Source organism: Neopsephotus bourkii, unplaced genomic scaffold (genome assembly GCF_033783945.1).
Source record: "Neopsephotus bourkii isolate Nb327-2 ecotype Australia unplaced genomic scaffold, CSIRO-AGI_Nbou_v1 NB_1572, whole genome shotgun sequence".
NCBI classification, from domain to species: domain Eukaryota; kingdom Metazoa; phylum Chordata; class Aves; order Psittaciformes; family Psittacidae; genus Neopsephotus; species Neopsephotus bourkii.
The window spans coordinates 4843300-4850936 of record NW_026902048.1 but is presented as its reverse complement, the minus strand read 5'-3'; positions in this window follow the sequence as shown (position 1 = coordinate 4850936).

Sequence of the window (7637 nt, the reverse complement as noted above, 5' to 3'; positions counted from 1 at the left end):
AGAGATCAATATGCTGTGAAGGTTAAATCTATTTTCACACTGTGTTCTATTTCACAGTTTAATGGTGTTTTAATGTGTCTGTCACTGAGCCCCCTTCATGTTATGCAGGTAGAGCCTTTACAAAGGAGAAATAACGTTGGTTTTACAAGCTTCACAGTAACATCTTATTTACCAGCTGAGATCTGACGCTTTCCTCTCTGGAGATATGCCAGGGTTTGACTATTTTACTGTATTTTATTTTCCAGAAGACATAACGTGGTGTTGCATTTACAATAATTTTTAGGTGGCTTTTGGGGAATGCCTGTAGGGATGAGAGGAGCCAGAGAGTGTGTGTGCCTGTGTAGAAGGGACAGAAATATCTACTGCTGTTTGTAGAAGCTGAATACATGGAGGATATACAGAATTCCCAAGCTTGAATTTCATCCAATCCTAAATGATATATTTGAATGATTTTGCTTGAGCTCAGCTGATGCTGGGATGTTGCATTGAGCTTGGTGAGACCATGGAAAACAAAACCAGGGGACAAAGAGTGATCACAGCCCAGAGAAAAGATGCTGAGAGAGGGTGGGGTAGAAGGAAAGTTGATTTCAGCCTGGGCCAGTGGAAAGGGTGAGAGGAGAGGGAGAGAGAAGGAGAGGAAGCACAAGTGAAGAAAGAGGTATGATATGAAATCCAGGCTATGTGCAGTGCTGAAGTGCTTGGTATTTGGGTTGAAGCAATTTGTATCTCCACAGCTTAGAAGATGAAGGAAAAACCCTCTTCTGCTTTGATTATCTTCTTTGAGCTTCAGCTAGGGGAGGGAGAGGGTGGGATACCCTGCAGTCAAAGAGTCCTGCTGGTTCAGGGCTTCAGATATGTAACTGGGTGTGTAAATGGTACTGACCTGCCTGGTGAGGAAGCCTTGACCAACTTCCCACTACTTGTGGCTGAACTAATACCTCTACACAGCCTCTGGCTATTCACATGTCCTGCAATGAGTGGGACTATGCTTAGTGTATTTTCTCACAGTGACAAGGCTGGGGAAGCTGCAGTCAAGTAGCTTTTGTTTTGCCATGAGTGAACCTGAGTGCGTGTGTTAGCGGTGGGTTTTGCTTCATACATCCTCACATCGTAATTCGCCTGTAGAGTCTGGGGAGGACAACCTTCTTTGACAGTGGCTTCTCCTGCGTTATCTCTCCCTCCCATCTGTGCTCTCAGCAGCTCCCTTGCATAGCTGGGAGAGTGCTCTCCTTTGCAGCTGCGTTGCCTTCCCACTGCTCTCATCTTTTGCCCCCTCAGTTGCTCTTTATCCTCCTCTTCCTTTGTCTCACAGCCAAATGACTTAACTCTGCACAACCTCCTTCTCAGAATAGGCTGTAGGAAGGGAATGCATCAGAGAAGAAGATATAATGTTAAGTCTTAGGAGCAACTTGTTAAAACCCTCAAGCTTCCCGTCTATTCGTTGCCTTGCCATAGTAATATGCCTTTGCTCTGTCAGGGTCTGCTGAGGGCTGGTACTTGCCAGAGTGTGAGGTTTTAGACTTGCAGAGTGTTAACTTGGCTTAACCTGTGTATCCCACTGTAGCAGAAACGTCTGCAGTGTGTGTTTTGGCTTCGGTGTGCTGCGTGCTCTGAGTTCATCTCTTCCCCCCTTCCGTTTTCCATTGTTGGAACAACAATCTTCTGCTGGATGCAGAGCGCAACCAGCCCTGTATTGTGGGGCCAAAACAAACTCTCTGCTAGTGTGTTTTCCATCCACCACAAAGGTAAACTACCAGTGCTGAGAGCAGCTGACCCCCTGGTGGGAATCTGTTGTCTGGAAATCCAATGACTGACTTCATGGGGCAAAACTTTGTCTTAAGCAATACTGCTGAGAAATGAATTTATGTCCTTTGCAGCTGGGGGATCAAAGGGTTTGGACCCATAAGTGGGGGTGATGAACAGAGGACTGAAACCCACTGAAATGATGAACAGAGGCTGAAACCCCAACCACCACTGCCACCAAAATGCAGTCTGATACATTAAAACATCACCACTGTTCTGGACTGCACACCATAGCATTGCAGCTCTTGCTTTAACTGTACTTGCCAAATATATGGAAATCTCTGAGATGGTCAGAGGTGGGGACAGAAAACCTTAGAGAGCCAGTCCCAAGGAGTTGCCAAAAACAGAATCAGTCCATGTTTCTGCCCTAATTTTGCAAGTCCAAGATAGACAAGGAAGGCTGTCACCCCATACTCCTTGCTCAATATCTTTAAGATATTCATACCTGGCCTTGTGTGAAATGCTTAAAATATTATTTTTTGCTCTGTAAACAGAACCTGGAGCCTGAATCTTGTGCCTTTGGGTTTTAGTTTGGTTTGGTTTTTTTTTTTTTTTTAGCTGCCTTTACTCTTCAAGAACTATTTCTCCTACTTCAGTGCTAGACTAAGTCCATGTATATTTGAATTACAAGCTTGGACATATGCTTTGATGAGCATGCACCCAAGTGAGGCCACCTTTCTGAAAACAGAACTGGATACATCTTATGGTCCTAACATTAAGAACCAAATTTATGCAAGTTTGCCACCTTAATCATAGAGTTTTAGATTAAACTGGAAATTTGAGAAAGCTGCCTGATCAAATGGCTTTGAAGTTTAATGCTAGTTTTTAGAAGTAAAACTTTAATACCTTCAGCAATCCATGGCCAGATGCCTTATACCAGGGATTGGGGTTTTGGAAAAGTGACAAAAGCACCAATAAGTAGAAATGATTGCTTCTTATAAACTCACTTTTTTTTCCTGCTTTATAGAGGAGACTTGGGGGAGAAAAATGTTTGTTTGCTTGTTTTTTATCTTGCTCAAAAGAAACATTTACTTAGGTCTTTAATGCAATAATGCAGCTTGTTTAAAGCTTCAGATTCACTGTGAGTTTCCTTGTGAAATGTTAGAATACTGAAATCAAAGATTAGAAGAAAATAAAAGGGTGGAGACAGGAAGACATCCAAAATTATGTGACTTTTAAAGATTTTTAGATAAATGGTTAGCATATAGGGATACAATAGTTTTTTATTCATAGAAGCTAATGGGTTTTTTTCTAGCGCAAGAGAACTAATGTTTCTGGCAGCTGAGAGATGGAAGAGTTTTGCATCTCTTGCAGTGAGAAATCCAGCATTCCCTTGGGGTTGCAGAGCTCCTCCATAGCTGGGTGTTGTCTGCTTTCCTTAGTCGTACACTTGAGTGCTTGATGGGGCTCATCTGCAAGGTCAACCTGGGAGGAGAGAATGGTGGCTTAGACTTCAGAAACCTGAACAGCTTCTTGAAAAGAAATAGGCCTGGATGCTCACAGGAGGATTACCGAGCATCATCTAGGCAGAGGTTGTGTTACTGTCTAGAGAGAATGATGCAGGTTTGCTCGCATGGTCACAGAATCATAGAATCCTAGAATAGTTAGGGTTGGAAAGGACCTCAAGATCATCAAGTTCCAACCCCCCTGCCATGGGCAGGGACACCTCGCTCTAAACCATATCACCTAAAGCCTCGTCCAACCTGGCCTTGAAAAGGCCACAGAAATGGTTCACAGAAATGAATAATTCTTTGTATATAATTGAGATTATTCTTCTACATATTCTGTTCATAATTATTGGGAAATATTGTTCCAAACGCTTTCAAATGAACATTTTAGGATGCTGAATGACATCACATGGAGACCTTGTCCTAGGGGATTGTCGCTAGCAACCTGAGAGGAGGTCATGGTCCTGGCCTAGGAGGAAATGAAGTTCTTAAGAAGTTCATAGCTAGTTCCAATGCATCTCCTATCATTTCAAGTAGGTCTGTGGAGATTTTTGGCATATTAAACATAATTTTGAAATCATGTTCCTGATACTGATGTTCACTTATGGTTATTTGTATTTTCAAAGTATCTTAAATTCCCTTACTTCACATGAAATTTTTTCCCTGTAAAATTGACCCTATGAAACACCAAAGTAGTATCAGCACCATTGAAGCAATTCAGGTGAATTCAAATACCTGAGAAACATTGTTTAAAACCCTTACCTAAGTCTAATACTTCATGAACTTAACAGAGAACAAATATTATCAAGAAATCTCATCTCTCACCACTCAGTAAGTAGTTTCTTTTAAGGAGCTCCTAGGGATGTAGAATCATTACTAGGTACACAGGGGTGTGTGCTGCTAGAAGTTACCTCTGTGTCTTTATAGATATAGAGCTCAAATTTATATTGCATAGTTTGTCAGTAATGCTTCTAGATTTTCTCTTTTAGTCCTAGGTTTCTAGATGTCAATTATGTATGAGGAACAAATCAGTTCATAACCTGATAGTAAGTACTATGATACAAATTTATACATTGCTCTGAAATGCCAAGATCCTTTTGCCATTTCCAAAATGGAAAGTGGCAAACTTAGTTAAAACTTCTAAGCTCTTTTAATCTGTTTTATTTAAATCTCCAGCTATGTTTCATTACAGGACTTTGGGAAATATTTTGTAACAGTGCAATATTTCTGGTAATAACTCAATATAAGATATCATAGAAAAAAAATATCAACAATTATCCTTCCCACCCAAACCTTTTCTTAGAGACAGTATTAGATATTTTCAGTGTCATTTTACTCCCACTATTGCCAGAGAGAGTTTTATCACTGACTTGAAGGGAAGCAATATTTAACCCCTTAAGATCTGCATTAACAGAGAGGAGAAGTTCAGTGGATCTTGGACTGCAATGTAGCTGTTATAAATAAGCACAGTTCTGTTTAACCAGAATTGAGTAGCTCCCACTTCACCAGAACAGAGGTTCTCATCCTCTGCTTTCCACATCCTCCCCCTGCCCAGGACTCTGCTCAGGTGCTATGAAAAAGAAATCCACTGATTATAAAGCAATAGTTACACTCTGTTGCAGGCAATGCACAGGCTGAAATGTGATAGTCATGGCCCTGGCACAATGCCGATGGGAAGCCAGGAGCTGTCAGAAAGGTCAGCATTTCAATATCATGTCTGTGCATTTCCAGTGCTCATTGCATTCCCTTCTCCTGGTCTGTCCTTTCCTTTCCATACCCGTCTGGAGCAAATGCGTCCTCTCAACAGACCTTCCTGGACAACAAAATGTAGTAAGTAAATAAATGAGGAAAGTTTTAAAGTTGGAAATCTCCTCAAAACATTATGGAAGGAGATATGTTTTGAATCATGAAGAACATTCTGGACTGTTGAGCTCTGTCGAGCTCTGTCAAGCAGTTTTCTTTCCCATTCTGAAATGATCTGCTAATTCCCTCCTCGTCCTCTGTATACCTGACAGTTCTTCCACTGATGCTACTTAGAATGAAGCATTTACAAGGTGTGACTGATTAGGTTTAAGTCTGAAATTTAGTCCACTGCATTTAAAACACTTGAGAGTTGTGCTCTGATTTGTGCCTGCAAAATTATATATAAAATTAGATCAGGACAGCAACTCTCACCTGACTTTCAGCTTTACCTGAGAACATCAGATTGTTATGTACACTTGTGCTGTGGGAGCTCACTGTAGGCTGTGATATCTGTCTGAAGAGGTGCTTATGTAGCAGGGTTATCCCCTCGTGAACCCAGTCAGACCAACTTGCCTGTGGTCATGCAAGAGGGCTGTGACATGCATAGAGATCGAGTTGTAGCCTCCTGACAGTCAGCCCAGTGCTGTAACCATGATACCATCATTTTGAGCAGATTGCTGACCTTTTTTTTTCAACTACAGGCACATAAAACATTACTAGTGGAAATGAGGATTCCTGTATATATATGGACCTGTGAGAATGAGCCTGATCTTCACAATAGCCTTTGCAGACTATTTGGATGTGCATCCATAGCTCCCTTCAGCTTGAAATGTTCAGTGGTTTATTTAAAACCAGTTGCATTATTTTTCTCTTTATCATAAGGAAATGTTTAACTTGCTTTAGTAAATACAACAAAGTCACAACAATTAATAAAAAACAAAAGCAAAAATATCCCCCAAATCCATATCCACAGCCAGTCATTCCAAACAACCTTTTCTTTTAGGCATACCATTTCTACAGCTTCTTTGTTAGGGCTCTCTTCCCAGGTTCAGTCTTCAGATTAACATAGGACTCTACTGTGGTGTGGTCCCACCTTTCAGCTCTGCCACATGATGCATGGGAGTGAAATAGCAAGCAGCTTCTGCCTTGAAGTATGTGAACCTCACTTTGACTGGAGCAGTTTCTATTCTGCAGGTGAGTGCACTGTGTCATGATGTATGTATCATGGAATCAGACAATTTCTTTTCATCCCTTTTGTCCACTGTTGCTTGCTTCAGAACCTGATAATGATTGCAAAGCAGCAGCTGGGGAAACAGGCATCTGATCATCAGATCTCTTCAGTAATACAATGTGGATTTTAAGCACTGCTAAAGTCAAAAGAAGCTATGGGCCAATCTCAGAGAACTCCCCTGCAAAACTTCAAATGGCCATTAGGAATTAAAATTGTCATTAGGAATTAAAACGGCCATTTCTTCCTACAACTTGCAGCCCTGCTTCTGTATAGTAGTGCTTACCCTTTTCATGCTCAGAAGGAAGAGTCCCACTCATAGGAGGAGTGTTAGTAAGCCAAGTAAGCCAAGGGGTGTGGACAAAGCTAATATCTTTTATTTGATAAACTAATCTCAGTTGTGGGTGGGGAGACAAGCTTTCAGGTATTCAAGCCTGTTGTTAGGTCTGAGACAGCACACTGGTTTTCTGGTTGCAGCTCTCCAGTTCAGCATTGATCAGGTCTAATCCTACCTAGGGATAAAGCAACCAGAAGGTTCATGTCCCTCTTAGTGGGCATTTCTACTGGAAGCACAGTTCTTTTCTTGCATTAGATTCTTTAAGAATGAGGAATTACTCACAGCTGCTAGATTTATGAACTGGGCACAGCAACTGCACCCACTGTATAGCCTGAAAATGAAGCTAACTTTGACTTTCAGTTTTTCTTAGGAAACTGGCCATGTCTATTCCCAGCAGGATTGCTGGAGAGAAAGTGTCCACTGTATTCTGGCCCAATGTAATCTGCATTTCTAATTAAAGCTGTTCACAAGTCCACTTATCTGACATGTGCATAGAGCAAATAATAAAGCAATGAGAAAGGAGCAATCTGCAATGAAGCCTTTGTTTTAAAACTCCTTCTTTTATCTCTCTCTCATATAAATGCCAAGCGCAGATAGCACAAAGCATGCCTTGACAACGGTACTCGCTGCTGCAGAGGGTTGTGGCACTTTTGGTTGTTTTGATCTGCTTTCCATCTCCAGAGTCCATCTCTAGTGAGTTATCAATTTAGACACTATTTGATTAGAAATGGCTTTGTGTACTTCTAGATCCTATTTATTTGGGGTAATTTAGCACCTTTTAGAGCTCTGCTGCTGCAACGTGGCTTTTGTTCAGCTTGATGATCCTTTTCCTCCATAGTTGGCTCAGGGGCTGAGCTGAAGTACAACCATGCTCAAAACAAGAGTTTCCTAAATTGCTCACTTGTGAGGTTTCCAGTCTTTAGTATCTCTAATCTGTTTTGGAAGGAGAGATGGATTTTAAAGTTTCTAAACTAGCTTGTACTTCTGACCTTTCTTCTGAGCACTTGACACATTCTGCAAACACCTTCTGCTTTCACCCAGCTTGAGCTGAGCTTCTTTCACCCACCTTTCCACCTTT